Raw genomic sequence first — 15,432 nt, forward strand, 5'->3', positions numbered from 1 at the left:
AATCTATACATCCAGGTTTCCACTTTTCAATATCTCTAATGTCAACGAGGAGGTGTTGGAATAGGCAGAGGGCAGACACCGCTTCGGAGGCGATTTGCAGGCAGTGGAGGAAAGGAAAGACAAAGTCCCGACAAATCGGGAAGCCGAGCAGGTTTTGGGGCTTGCGGCCCATGCAGAATAATCGGACATTTTTGACATCCAATAGAGGAAAAGGCATGTAGATGGCAATTGAAGGCATGATGGAGAAGATCTTAATGTCGATTAGAGTGGCCAAGAGCCATGAATATGGGGAAACTATGGCAAATTGGATCACAGTCACGAACATAAAGCAAACCCCCTAAATCATAATCATAGATTATTTTTCCTTCAAAATCCGATGAGTTATAGGGAGAAATCGGGAGTCGACGACGAGGAGCTCCGATGTGCTTGCAAAGCAGCAGCTGAAGGCACGAAGGAGAATATCTTAATGTCAAATTGTCAATTAAACATCGATTTTCATGTTCATGAATATTGGAATTATGTTTGTTACTCAATACATTTATTTTTGGTTTATTAATGTTGCTGGTGAAAATTTATTCATTTTGGAGGCTATTTGCATTCAATAGGTCTTTGTGCACTTGTAAGAGGTCATGATATATGTTCACAAGTCATATGTAATAGTTCCACAAGTCACAGGTCATCGTTCATAGGTTACGGATCAATGTCTACATGATATAGATCACTGAACTATGTTAATAAGGTACAAGTTACTATTCACATGTCACAAGTTATATTGATAGGCCACGTATCAATATCAACCGGTCACAGATCACAATGAACTAGTAATGGATCAAACGTCACAGATATTTGTGCACTGATAACAAGTTCAATTCATAAGTTACAGGTCACAAATCATAGTGCATAAGTAATTAATCAATATCAATATGTCATGGATTAAAGAGATCTCGTCGCTGGTCACTGATTTATGTTCACATGTCACAAGTAACAATTTGTAGGTTATATGTCACATGTAACATATCATAATTCACGTGTCATAGAGAATAAGTCACAAATCAATGTTAACGGGTCACAAATCACATAAAACTAGTCATAGATCACATTCACAGGTCTTTGTGCAATTGTGACAAGTCATTGATTTATGTGCAAAGGTCACAGGTCATTGTTTACAGGCCAAAGTTCAATCTATACATGTTACAAATTCACCCATCAAGTCAAATTTCAACAAGCTTCATATAATCGCAGTTATGATACCTAATTCGGGAAGCCACCAATCTCAATTTGTTGCTTCTATAATCCTCTTCGCTTGTAATCATTGCCTCAGAAAATCTGCTTCAGAGTGTTGATTTCCAATATTGTGACCTCAATAATTCGGCTGTTTTGATTGAGCTAGATTTCGACGGTTAGGAATGAGATTTTTTGCTCCAAAGAGCTCTCTCTATAGCTTTTCCATTTTGTTTGATAGTCACCATTTGCTCAAAATGGAGAGCCCTTTCTAGAATGGAAACATATCTTGATTGCATGATTTCGGGATGATATTTATTAAAATCTGATTTTTATATATATCATCTGACTTTTAAATGTTTAAACATTGTTTCTAAAAAATATTAGGAAAATTCTACTTATACATTTTTTTCACATCAATTTTCACAGCACACACACATGCAAGTGGGTGGGGTCCACGATTAAAATAATCGTGGACCCCACCTTTGTGAGAGGAGTGTGAAAATTGATGTGAAATAAGTGATGTAGAAATAGAATAATTGAAAATATTATTATATCTAGTAAACACGTTATATATGTATTGTCCCCTAAAAAAAACCTTATTAACCAGTAAAATCGTGATTAAGTTTTCGGTTCATGGTTAAATAGGCCGATTTTACGGTTTGTGACCGATTTAATATAGGATGATTGAACTGGATTTAAGGGTTGTTCACATTTTACCGGTTGAACCAGACGGACTGATCCATTTTTATAATATTTCTAAAAATATTGACACTTGTTTGATTAAACCAAAATGGAGCTCTCCCACTGCTATAAGTAAATGTAAGTCATTATCATTGCATCCTCGCCCTGGCGGAGATTTTCGAGAGATTGGAGCCTAATTATTATCGTTTCGTAGATCGACCTTCATGGTGACGTCTCCGTGGGGGTTGAAAGGGTAGGAATCCCCCTTCCAATGCCCTAAACCAAAATTTCATTAAGGGCAATTTCGAAATTCTTGTTCAAGTAAATTTCACTTTTTTCAAAATTTATCTCATAAATAGGGACCGATCATTAGACTTTTTATAACTATAATAAAAAAGAGAAAGAGGTGTAAGAAAATATAGATGTGTGACTTTCTCTTGTAAACTTCTTTTCATCGTATTAGATTATTGCAATGATTGAAGAGACGTAATCTCATATTGAGACGAGTTTCTGTAAATTTTGGTATTTTTGAGTATTTATTTTTCTTTTTGCGAATTGAATGCTGTCAATCGAATAAAATTAGATTTTCTAATTCTCAACATGACGGGAATCAAAATACCCCCATTTCCCCTCTTGTTTCTCCGTTTACCTATTAACTTTTTTAATACTTAATTTGAAATGTGAAATATAAAAACTAGTAGTCATGATGAGTCAACGAGCAAGGCCTTGGCAATTTCCATTTCTATAATGGTACCGTTACTAAAGGTGCACATTGCTCTCCACCAAAGCTGAGTACTGTAGAGTTCATTGGTGCCGATTTTGCGTATTGTGTCAATGATAGACGCACAATCGCTGGTCACTATATAGTTAGAAATCTCGTCTCACATGTTCGCTCTAGTACTAAATTCGAATATTGAGCACTATCCAATGTCAGTGTCGAAATTACTTGGATTCAACCATTGCTTTGTGAACGAGGTGTTGTCTTCCTTTTGCCCCTGTTGTGTGGTGCCATCATCAAGAAGCTGGTGCCCAATCTACCAACTTAGTCTTTCATGCTCGATGAAGCATCTTAAAATTGATAGTACATTCGAGACAAGGTGTTGCAGAAGGAATTTCTCATTTGCTTCATCTCGTCAGTTGATCAAACTGCTGATACCATTTACAAATCACTTGGTGCACCACAATCACAAGCTCGAGACCAAACTCAACATTGACAAGACATGTTTCGTGTGAGAGACGTATCGAGACAATTCTGTCAATGAAACTGTCACACACGACACAATAGCAACATGTCATACTCAAACTTGTTGGTTTAGCGTCTGGAATATTTCAATATTTGTACCATAGCATGTTTCACAGTATAAAAGTTAAGTAATGCTATTCATCATTAATAGATATTATCACCGGTCTAGGTGAGGGTTATGATGCATTTTGTTACATCATACAATAATGAGTAACGTTCTTTATCTCCATTAGAGATGACAACATGATGTAATATTAACTTATAAGACCAATAAAGTGAGTCTCACATCCAAGCATTTAATTGGGCTCGTCATTTCATATCAAATCACGAGACGGTTTTTCATATCTAATAGAGATAAATAACATTATTCTACAACAAAAGAAGGGCCCACGGCCACATATACACGCAATGATCTCTACTAATGATAGATAGATACTAAAAGCATTCAATACAGAATTTTAGGGTTATATTCAGCAGCCCACTTTATCCAAAAATGGCAACATTTTCAAATCTGAAATGTTAGAATTCTTCCTGTGGAGTTATATAGATTGGATCCCTCATATTGAGGAGGCTTCCCAGACTTGTAACATACGGATAAAAACAAGAAGAGGGTTAGTAGTCTCTGCCGTTGCAGGTCCTTTTCCTTCCGCTGAGAGTAAAAGGATATGCGTACGCCAGATTAAATGTATTTGCCAACCTACAGTTTTACTACTGTAGGAGCATCCACTTTCATTTTCAGACAACTAAACTCCAAAGCTAAAATTGGCTTTGACAGCATAATAGATATGCTTAGGTTTCTTTTATCGTCTCCAGAGTCCATTTCAGAACTATTTCTTTCTGAGGATTTTTTTCCATCCACATCCAACACAAAGGGCCTCGAGATTTTTGCTGGTGGAACTGCCCTTACCCTGCAGAAGAACTCTCTTACTGGCACTTAACAATTAAGGATTCATCCATTTCATTTACTCTTTTTTCCTGTTTTACTACATCCATAAAGCATAATATGCAATTATGTACCAATAAGAAAAAGGAGAATTACAGCACGTATATGAAACAAGTTAAATGCACAAGAGGACCTAGAATTACCAACTACTTAAATGTCTTGAAGTTTACTCAGTGTATGTTAGTTGTAAAAGCAGGGCGTCTCTCTAGATATTTGAGGCAGAAAGCAAACATTGGTGTATCTAATAGTGCTCCTGAGATTGTAATTACGTATGAAGGATAAGGATAATCTATGTGAATGGAGAATATCAAACCGTAGCCAAACCTGCATTCAATCTGGCAAGAGTACTTGAGAAGGTGAGGATTATACTCTGTGTGGCCACTGCATTTAGAAATCAAGAGCAATTTATAAATTTCTCAAAAGAGGCAAGGAATAAATAAAATAAAATAAAATTTACCTAAAACTTGGAAGTGAGATCTTGATTACTGGGCCTATCCACCTGTTAGAATCAGGTTGAGGTACTGTTGTTCGGTAGATAGCATGACACATTGTCAAAGAAAAAGACAATTATTAGAAGAATATACAATTGATAGCCAAAAGCACCTATAATATTGACTAGTGATCATCTAAGAAATGAAAAATGAGCCCAGAGAACGAGAAAAATGGGTACAGGAAGGGAGATTAGAAGGTTGATTTATGTACAACCTACATTCACAAATTAGAACACTTATCTTTCCCAAAATCAATGACTGCAAACCGAAAGAAAAAAACAGTAATGGCTAACTTTTATTCGATCAACACAGGCATATACATAGAAACAAAACTTTCTAGCCCACTGACCAGTAGTACCAAGGTTGATACTGCAGATATCCTTTGCCGCCTGACCATTGCCTTCGCTCACTCGTATGTCCATGCAACTGTTTGCACTATCAGGAGAATTGGCCATTCCAATCATGTTTAGGAAGCTATCAAATCTACTTTTGGTTGTCTTAGGAAGTGCTGTAATTTTCCGTACCTTAACAGAAATCATATAACTTATGACAGCTAAGTGGCCACTTAAAAATGAATCAAGTAATAAATTCAGAATGAAGACTAATGGTGATGGCTGACACCTGGCTTTGTATAAGGAAGAGAACTTAGATTGTTTAATGACTATTCACATACACCAGATATTAATACAATCCAATTCTTGAATTTTAGTTAATATTGTCACCAGGTAAAATGATTTTGGCTTATAATTACTGCATATAGAAATATACAGATTGAGACTCACCTTTGAAAACTTGGCAACTTGACTTGGAAGTCCAACATCCTGCAATAATGCACAGGAGAAAGAAGGTAAATAAAAAATATCCCCCCGTAAACGAGTAGTGGATAAGTGAATAGTACTTCCTGGTCCATTGGAATGCATAATTGAAAATGAAGTTGGACTATTTCTAAATGATTTGTGAATTTAGCCAAACAGAAGCCTTAAAACTAATGAGTATTTCAGAATGCAACCTTTCTGCCATGGACACGTACCCAAACGCTTCCACTAATCTGAAATCTTTGGGAATAAAAGCTCGAGCTGTCTCTGATTTGACAAGGTGAAGCTGGTACAAGGCACTGAAATAATACACAGGTTGTTTGAAAAACATGCTACTGTATCTTTTCCCTAATGGAGAGAAAGGTAGCTCAATAAAATTAAATGGGATGCTCTACTCAATGAACGGCAAGATACTTGCCTGCCTTTGAATATCCACGGAGCTTTTCCATATCCTGAAGGAGTATTTGTTTCTTTAACTTCCATGGTCTTGGGAAACTCAAAATCAAATGGTTCATCTATTAACAGTTGCAAAAGGAAAGGAGAAAACGACCATTAAAGATAATGGTGCAAGTTTCATTCTTGGAACACCTTTAGAAAGACAAATAACACAGCATATAGTCGAACATTGTCATCCAAAGATATCAAAAATTACAACTTCTATGCTGGATTAGATTTGCTAATACTATCTCTTCTATCTTTTTTCAGTAGGCACCAAATATTTCCATTACGCCTGACAATCACAAAGTTCAGTCATAGAAGTGCACTGAGAGAACAGCAGATTATGGGATAGGTGGACCAATCCATTCTAACCATAGAAATAAAAAAATAAAAAATAAAAATAGTACATAGCACAAACCACATTATCAGGCTAGATGCAGCCGATTCCATGCCAACTTGTAATATTGAAATTTTATATTACATAAAACTACAGGAACAGTTATCAGCCAAAAAACATAGAAACCCGCTTATGTTTTGTATATTTTCACCTTTGAAAACTTGGCAACTTGACTTGGAAGTCCAACATCCTGCAATAATGCACAGGAGAAAGAAGGTAAATAAAAAATATCCCCCCGTAAACGAGTAGTGGATAAGTGAATAGTACTTCCTGGTCCATTGGAATGCATAATTGAAAATGAAGTTGGACTATTTCTAAATGATTTGTGAATTTAGCCAAACAGAAGCCTTAAAACTAATGAGTATTTCAGAATGCAACCTTTCTGCCACTATTCATTCATATACATTGATATATATTTCCACAGTCACACCAGCAAGATTTTCTATGCCAAATGTCACTCATTTGCCAAGGGGTTGTTTGACAAAAAAATTAATATTAAAAAAAAAAAAATTGGGATAAAAGTTAATAAAATGTTTGTTTGAAAAGTTGATGAAAGTTGTCAGTCTCATGAATTATTTCGTTAAAATTAATTGTTGACTTTGACCTCAAATTTTTAGCAACTTGTTAAATTATCCCAAACAAGCACTTAGAGTGGAAGGCACGTTCAAATGATACCAATAACAGGATAAAACTAATTGAAAACAGCATAGGGCATGCTCAAACCAACAACACCTACTTCATGTCATACATGCTATAAGAGGCCTTTTTTATCATACCACAATCCAATTCTTGATTGATTTCTGCATATACAGTTCAGAGAAATTCTGTATTCACCCAATAAAGTATCATTCACTTTTCATGTAATTAAAAGCACAAAGAATCTTCCAATCATATTAACAGGGAAAAAATTTTAAAAATGAATCAAAAACTCTTTTAACTTCTAATTAGACAATCCTTGACCTGAAATTCTGTACCTTTCTGTCTCCAGGCATTTTCGCCCCCCTTTAAATTTCAATAGGATCAAATTTTTGCATATTTTAAATTCATTGGCAGGCAGCTATCAAGAATTAAAAAAACAGAGAATGGCTTATTTAAAAATGTGCATGAAGAGATTAAAATTAAAATAGAAAATCGCACATTAAACTTTTAATATTTCTTGATTTAATGGTTCATGCTAGAAGATATAAATAACACATATGTAAGAGCGCAAGAGAGAATTAAGTTAAATTTGAAGAAGAACTCGAACTTACAGAAGAAAGAATGAAACTGTGAGTTCAGTTTGCAGACTTTTTGTACGAATCCCAGAAAGAAAGAAATGGTAGCTGAATTTGTGTGTGGAAATTAGAATTATTTTGCAGGATGTCGTAAGTGAAAAAATAAAGAAAAATGGACCGACAGGAAAAATAAATAAATAAATCAACCAATCTAATGGCTGGTGACATCATCAGCAAACTGTACGTGGATAAACCATGAACAATAACTAAAAAATTAAGCTATTTGTACATTTCTCTATACTTCTTTGTTGACACCTTGATAGCTTGGGAGTGTAATAATAATCGTATAAAATGCATTAGATGTAAAAGGTGGTGTGAAATTGTGACAATTATAAATTCGATAAACTATAGTTTAAATCAAAATGTACATGCAGCTAGGTTGAAACTAGAAACTTAACAAAGACTAGTTTAGTACATGGTAAAGTACTACTTTCTTTGATCCCATCTAAGGAGAGTCGCGATCCAGGTATTCTCGCCCACAAACAAATAGTCACTTCAAAGCTTCAAACACAAGCCTGACTTTTAAGGTTGTAAATCTTTTTGTTGAATCATTGTGGTCTGCAACACAAAGGATCCTCAGAAGAGGTAGAGCATACCCCTGACAATCACAAAGTTCAGTCATAAAAGTGCACTGAGAGAACAGCAGATTATGGTATAGGTGGACCAATCCATTCTAACCATAGAAATAAAAAAATAAAAAATAAAAATAGTACATAGCACAAACCACATTATCAGGCTAGATGCAGCCAATTCCATGCCAACTTGCAATATTGAAATTTTATATTACATAAAACTACAGGAACAGTTATCAGCCAAAAAACATAGAAACCCGCTTATGTTTTGTATATTTCTACTTTCTAGGCCACAGTTTGAGAATTCAATGCAAGTTGCACAAGTTGGAATTTATTTTTCTCATGCTATTCATTCATATACATTGATATATATTTCTACAGTCACACCAGCAAGATCTTCTATGCCAAATGTCACTCACTTGCCAAGCGGTTGTTTGACAAAAATTTTAATATTAAAAAAAAAAAATGGGATAAAAGTTAATAAAATGTTTGTTTGAAAAGTTGATGAAAGTTGTCAGTCTCATGAATTATTTCGTTAAAATTAATTGTTGACTTTGACCTCAAATTTTTAGCAACTTGTTAAATTATCCCAAACAAGCACTTAGAGTGGAAGGCACGTTCAAATGATACCAATAACAGGATAAAACTAATTGAAAACAGCATAGGGCATGCTCAAACCAACAACACCTACTTCATGTCATACATGCTATAAGAGGCCTTTTTTTATCATACCACAGTCCAATTCTTGATTGATTTCTGCATATACAGTTCAGAGAAATTCTGTATTCACCCAATAAAGTATCATTCACTTTTCATGTAATTAAAAGCACAAAGAATCTTCCAATCATATTAACAGGGAAAAAATTTTAAAAATGAATCAAAAACTCTTTTAACTTCTAATTAGACAATCCTTGACCTGAAATTCTGTACCTTTCTGTCTCCAGGCATTTTCGCCCCCCTTTAAATTTCAATAGGATCAAATTTTTGCATATTTTAAATTCATTGGCAGGCAGCTATCAAGAATTAAAAAAACAGAGAATGGCTTATTTAAAAATGTGCATGAAGAGATTAAAATTAAAATAGAAAATCGCACATTAAACTTTTAATATTTCTTGATTTAATGGTTCATGCTAGAAGATATAAATAACACATATGTAAGAGCGCAAGAGAGAATTAAGTTAAATTTGAAGAAGAACTCGAACTTACAGAAGAAAGAATGAAACTGTGAGTTCAGTTTGCAGACTTTTTGTACGAATCCCAGAAAGAAAGAAATGGTAGCTGAATTTGTGTGTGGAAATTAGAATTATTTTGCAGGATGTCGTAAGTGAAAAAATAAAGAAAAATGGACCGACAGGAAAAATAAATAAATAAATCAACCAATCTAATGGCTGGTGACATCATCAGCAAACTGTACGTGGATAAACCATGAACAATAACTAAAAAATTAAGCTATTTGTACATTTCTCTATACTTCTTTGTTGACACCTTGATAGCTTGGAAGTGTAATAATAATTGTATAAAATGTATTAAATGTAAAAGGTGGTGTGAAATTGTCACAATTATAAATTCGATAAACTATAGTTTAAATCAAAATGTACATGCAGCTAGGTTGAAACTAGAAACTTAACAAAGACTAGTTTAGTACATGGTAAAGTACTACTTTCTTTGATCCCATCTAAGGAGAGTCGCGATCCAGGTATTCTCGCCCACAAACAAATAGTCACTTCAAAGCTTCAAACACAAGCCTGACTTTTAAGGTTGTAAATCTTTTTGTTGAATCATTGTGGTCTGCAACACAAAGGATCCTCAGAAGAGGTAGAGCATACTCATTAAACTATTTGATTAGTTGATTAACATAACTTACTCAAAACTAATATTAGTGAGAAAACAGAAAAACTTTCGAAACTCATGATGTTATAAAATCAAAGATTTTTTTCTATTTTTCAATAATTCTATAATGAATGAAGAACTCCATATATAGGGGAGGATGCTCTTTCAATCTTCAAATACAATGGAAACAATAATACAGACTAGTACAATAATTTTACAAATAGACAGATAACTTTTAAAAAGCATACAAGACTCGAGTACAATAATGATACAAACGGACGGAGACTTTCGACTAAACAATCCTTCTTTTGAGAAAGAGAAATTCTACTTTTTTTAGACTTTTGATAAAGCAAACAGTGATTCATCAATTATTGTACAAGACAACATACAACTCATACAAAGTGACAAAATAGCTATTCATTCATATACATTGATATATATTTCTACAGTCACACCAGCAAGATCTTCTATGCCAAATGTCACTCACTTGCCAAGCGGTTGTTTGACAAAAATTTTAATATTAAAAAAAAAAAATGGGATAAAAGTTAATAAAATGTTTGTTTGAAAAGTTGATGAAAGTTGTCAGTCCCATGAATTATTTCGGTAAAATTAATTGTTGACTTTGACCTCAAATTTTAAGCAATTTGTTAAGTTATCCCAAACAAGCACTTAGAGTCGAAGGCACGTTCAAATGATACCAATAACAGGATAAAACTAATTGAAAACAGCATAGGGCATGCTCAAACCAACAACACCTACTTCATGTCATACATGCTATAAGAGGCCTTTTTTTATCATACCACAGTCCAATTCTTGATTGATTTCTGCATATACAGTTCAGAGAAATTCTGTATTCACCCAATAAAGTATCATTCACTTTTCATGTAATTAAAAGCACAAAGAATCTTCCAATCATATTAACAGGGAAAAAATTTTAAAAATGAATTAAAAACTCTTTTAACTTCTAATTAGACAGTCCTTGACCTGAAATTCTGTACCTTTCCGTCTCCAGGCATTTTCGCCCCCCTTTAAATTTCAATAGGATCAAATTTTTGCATATTTTAAATTCATTGGCAGGCAGCTATCAAGAATTAAAAAAACAGAGAATGGCTTATTTAAAAATGTGCATGAAGAGATTAAAATTAAAATAGAAAATCGCACATTAAACTTTTAATATTTCTTGATTTAATGGTTCATGCTAGAAGATATAAATAAAATATATGTAAGAGCGCAAGAGAGAATTAAGTTAAATTTGAAGAAGAACTCGAACTTACAGAAGAAAGAATGAAACTGTGAGTTCAGTTTGCAGACTTTTTGTAGGAATCCCAGAAAGAAAGAAATGGTAGCTGAATCTGTGTGTGGAAATTAGAATTATTTTGCAGGATGTCGCAAGTGAAAAAATAAAGAAAAATGGACCGACAGGAAAAATAAATAAATAAATCAACCAATCTAATGGCTGGTGACATCATCAGCAAACTGTACGTGGATAAACCATGAACAATAACTAAAAAATTAAGCTATTTGTACATTTCTCTATACTTCTTTGTTGACACCTTGATAGCTTGGAAGTGTAATAATAATTGTATAAAATGTATTAAATGTAAAAGGTGGTGTGAAATTGTCACAATTATAAATTCGATAAACTATAGTTTAAATCAAAATGTACATGCAGCTAGGTTGAAACTAGAAACTTAACAAAGACTAGTTTAGTACATGGTAAAGTACTACTTTCTTTGATCCCATCTAAGGAGAGTCGCGATCCAGGTATTCTCGCCCACAAACAAATAGTCACTTCAAAGCTTCAAACACAAGCCTGACTTTTAAGGTTGTAAATCTTTTTGTTGAATCATTGTGGTCTGCAACACAAAGGATCCTCAGAAGAGGTAGAGCATACTCATTAAACTATTTGATTAGTTGATTAACATAACTTACTCAAAACTAATATTAGTGAGAAAACAGAAAAACTTTCGAAACTCATGATGTTATAAAATCAAAGATTTTTTTCTATTTTTCAATAATTCTATAATGAATGAAGAACTCCATATATAGGGGAGGATGCTCTTTCAATCTTCAAATACAATGGAAACAATAATACAGACTAGTACAATAATTTTACAAATAGACAGATAACTTTTAAAAAGCATACAAGACTCGAGTACAATAATGATACAAACGGACGGAGACTTTCGACTAAACAATCCTTCTTTTGAGAAAGAGAAATTCTACTTTTTTTAGACTTTTGATAAAGCAAACAGTGATTCATCAATTATTGTACAAGACAACATACAACTCATACAAAGTGACAAAATAATTTTACTACACATGTTGATAATAATTTCACGATTGGTTAATCTGAATCTTCAGAATTTGAATATAGTCCAGCTTTCTTTCACCATGGCATAGTTCTAGTTTGTTATTTTCTATTGTTCTAGTTTCCCAAGATTTTCTATATCACTGGGATCAAACGAAGTAAGAGTATATATCTTGAGAATCATGGAACTGGGACATTGTTGGTTCCTATTAGCCTGAGCTAGATCCCTCTTGTGATATTTTCTCCTTGCCTTTGGATGTTTTTCTTATGAATCGTGGATTGTCTCTTCCAGTGTAGAGTTTTGTGGTAAGAACATTTTCATTGAGCATTTTTCATAAATGTTCTCTAAGTTGTTGACCTTCGGAGCTGTCTTGACTGTCTAACCTAAGCTTTATGTAGAGAATTGTCAAAATGATAATCGTTAGGTTTGTGGACCATAATTGTAAATCTGATTCAGACTATCCATGTGAGATTGAATATCCCGATGGATTCTTTGAGCTTATGATATTGGTAGAGTTTCTCATGGTGCATCATCTTCAATTTTAGGTCATATTTATGGAGGGATTGTATGATTGAGTTCTATCATTTTCCCTTAGAACGTTATGGATTCTTGAGGATATTTTTTCCAACCTCTATGAAGATTGAACGATTGAACTACATATTCCTTTACATATAAAAAAATGTTCACAGTAGCCGATTTAGTAAAATATCTTTGACTTTGAAAAATGAGGATCACATAAACATTGTCAAATGAAGTCTTAAGATCTTTGAATATTAACAACAAGTATTGAATTTTTTATACCAATGATCAAGTGGAAAAAACCATTCAAAAAATCCTATTACTTCATTATCTGGTTTTCAAAAGAATTCTAGAAAATCTTTCCAAAGTTGTGAACTGAGTTTAGAGGGCTAGTGTTTCACGTTGAATGCATTAAAACAGATTGCAATTTGGTGAGACTCCAAAAGTAACCAAAGAAAAGATAAAAGTTCTTTTCAAAAAATTTTCTTTGACTTGTTTTAGATTTAAATAAAAGAGATTGAAAAATGGATGAAAACCAAGTCATCCAAAATTTGAATGACATATTGACTGATGATTAGGGATTGATATTTTAACACAAGTTATTTTGACCTAGAATGAATTGTTTGATTTCTGATCAAGTTTTGGAGTTCATCAGGAAAATTTTGGATTAGGAGATTTTGTGAATTTTGTGAGAAGGGATTGAGTACAAATTGCTGGAATTTGTGAGTGGATGGAAGATGTTCTAAAAGTAGATCGGGAAGTAGATTGGATTTGTCTTTAATATGTTTGACTTCAAAGTCAAAACTGGAAACCATTGTGCACATCTCAAGAGTTGTGAATTTAGAATTTGTTTCTTCTTCCAGTTAAGCATTTGAGGAAATACTTTCATATCCATTTCAATTAGAAATTTATGACAACAAGATGAAATTAGAATTTTTAATTCTCCTTTTGACTGCAAGAATATCTTGAATGTGGAATGATATTATTTTTCAGCTTATTTGATTGTTCTATTTTTGTATCCAAAAATTCTTCTTTCACCATCATTTTCTTCTACAAATATTGCTCCCTGGTTTGATTCACTTGCATCTGTTTGTAAAATTCATTTTCCAGCAGTAGGAATTTGAAGCATTGGGAGATTATGAATTTCTATTTAATTCTTTTGACAAGTAGAGTTTGCTTGTAAGACCATTGTAGAGGATTTTTCTTTAGCATATCCTGTAGAGACCTTATAATGAGAGCAATTGTTTGAGAAAATCAGTCATATAATTCACCACTCCGAGAAACTGTTGTACTTGTTGCTTTGTTAAGTTGTCATCAGGGAACTTGTGAAGTTCTTCAACAATATGTGGTTATAATGAATTTTTCCATTTTTTATATGCATTCCGAGAAAATCAATTTATGGCATTGTAATGATCACCTTTATGGGACGGTACGATACCATATTTTACAAAAATATCTATAAATATTCAAAAGAGTACTTCATGGATATCTACATAGTCAGAAAACAAAAGAATGTCATTAATGTAGATCAATGCTATTTTGAGAAGTCGTTGAAAAATCTTTACCGTTTCCCTTGTAATTAAGAATGTACCGTTTGAAACCAAAAAGCATTACTATCCACTGGAAATGTGTTTTTGGAATACAGAATGCTGTCTTATGTCTTTCTTCTGGTTTGATTCCAAGTTGCCAAAAAATCCAGCTTTCAAGTCAAATTTAGAGAAGACCTTTGCCGTCGCCCAAGTTGGTAAACATTGTTTTCTTGTCAATAAGGGTAAATTTATCATTTGCAAGAAAATGATTCAATGGCTTTTAATCAATGACTAATCTCAAATTTCCTCTAACTTGTTCACTTCTCTTATTGACATAAAAGGCTTGGCATGCCCATTGAAAAGTTGATGGCTCAATATGTACTCTTGATTGTAATTGGATAAATTCCTTCGTTGCAAGTTTCAAGTGTTCAGGACTCATTCTAGTATGACTTGCCTTAGTTGGATTAACATCCTCATTTCTTTTAAAGAGCAAGTTTATGAAGAAATGTGAATTTTTTCAAAGGGGTTTTGTGCATTTGGTGAGAAATTCTATATGAGATTTTGCACAACAAACTCTTATAAGGATCCCTTTTATGGTAGGTACAAAATAGGTATACTAAGAGACTGGTTTGCATAGTAATTTTGGAATTTGACGCCATAAACTGTCTAATAATATCAAAACTGATAATAAGATCTTTACTAGGTAACAATGATCCTAGTAATTTGTGTGTGATGCTGAGTTCTGGGAAAATTTGAATTTGGACAGGTTTGCTAATGAGCTCAGTAGTAAAGTACTCATTATTGGCTGCTTGTAAGATTTTGTTTTTTCCACATGTTTTGTGAGAGTATGGTTAGGTTAAGAAATGAGAATGCCACTCTTGAATCAAGCAAAGCTGCTACTATAATTGGCCTTTCATATTTTCCTGAAAAAAGCTTAACGTTAATCATTGGGATTGCTAGAGAAAGAATTATGACTTGTATTCCAAAGTCTTCTTGGATGCCAAAACATTCTTACGTACTTCCACTACTGTTATCATCATGATATTCAAGGGCAAAAACTATTTCTGTAACCGGTCTTTTGAAAGGAAGCTGGATAATTCTTACCTTCTTTTGTGAACTTTGAATTTTTTTACTTTTGAATCTCCTAGTTTTTGAACAATCACA

At 33.4% G+C, this 15,432-nt stretch overlaps 1 pseudogene; it reads right to left on the reverse strand.

The window, feature by feature from the left end:
• Positions 1 to 3,435: 3,435 nt before the first annotated feature.
• On the reverse strand, positions 3,436 to 11,313 carry LOC111398279 (annotated as a pseudogene).
• Between the last annotated feature and the right edge of the window lie 4,119 nt (positions 11,314 to 15,432).

The sequence above is a fragment of the Olea europaea genome, chromosome 8, assembly GCF_002742605.1.
Source record: "Olea europaea var. sylvestris chromosome 8, O_europaea_v1, whole genome shotgun sequence".
In the NCBI taxonomy this organism is placed as follows: Eukaryota; Viridiplantae; Streptophyta; class Magnoliopsida; order Lamiales; family Oleaceae; genus Olea; species Olea europaea.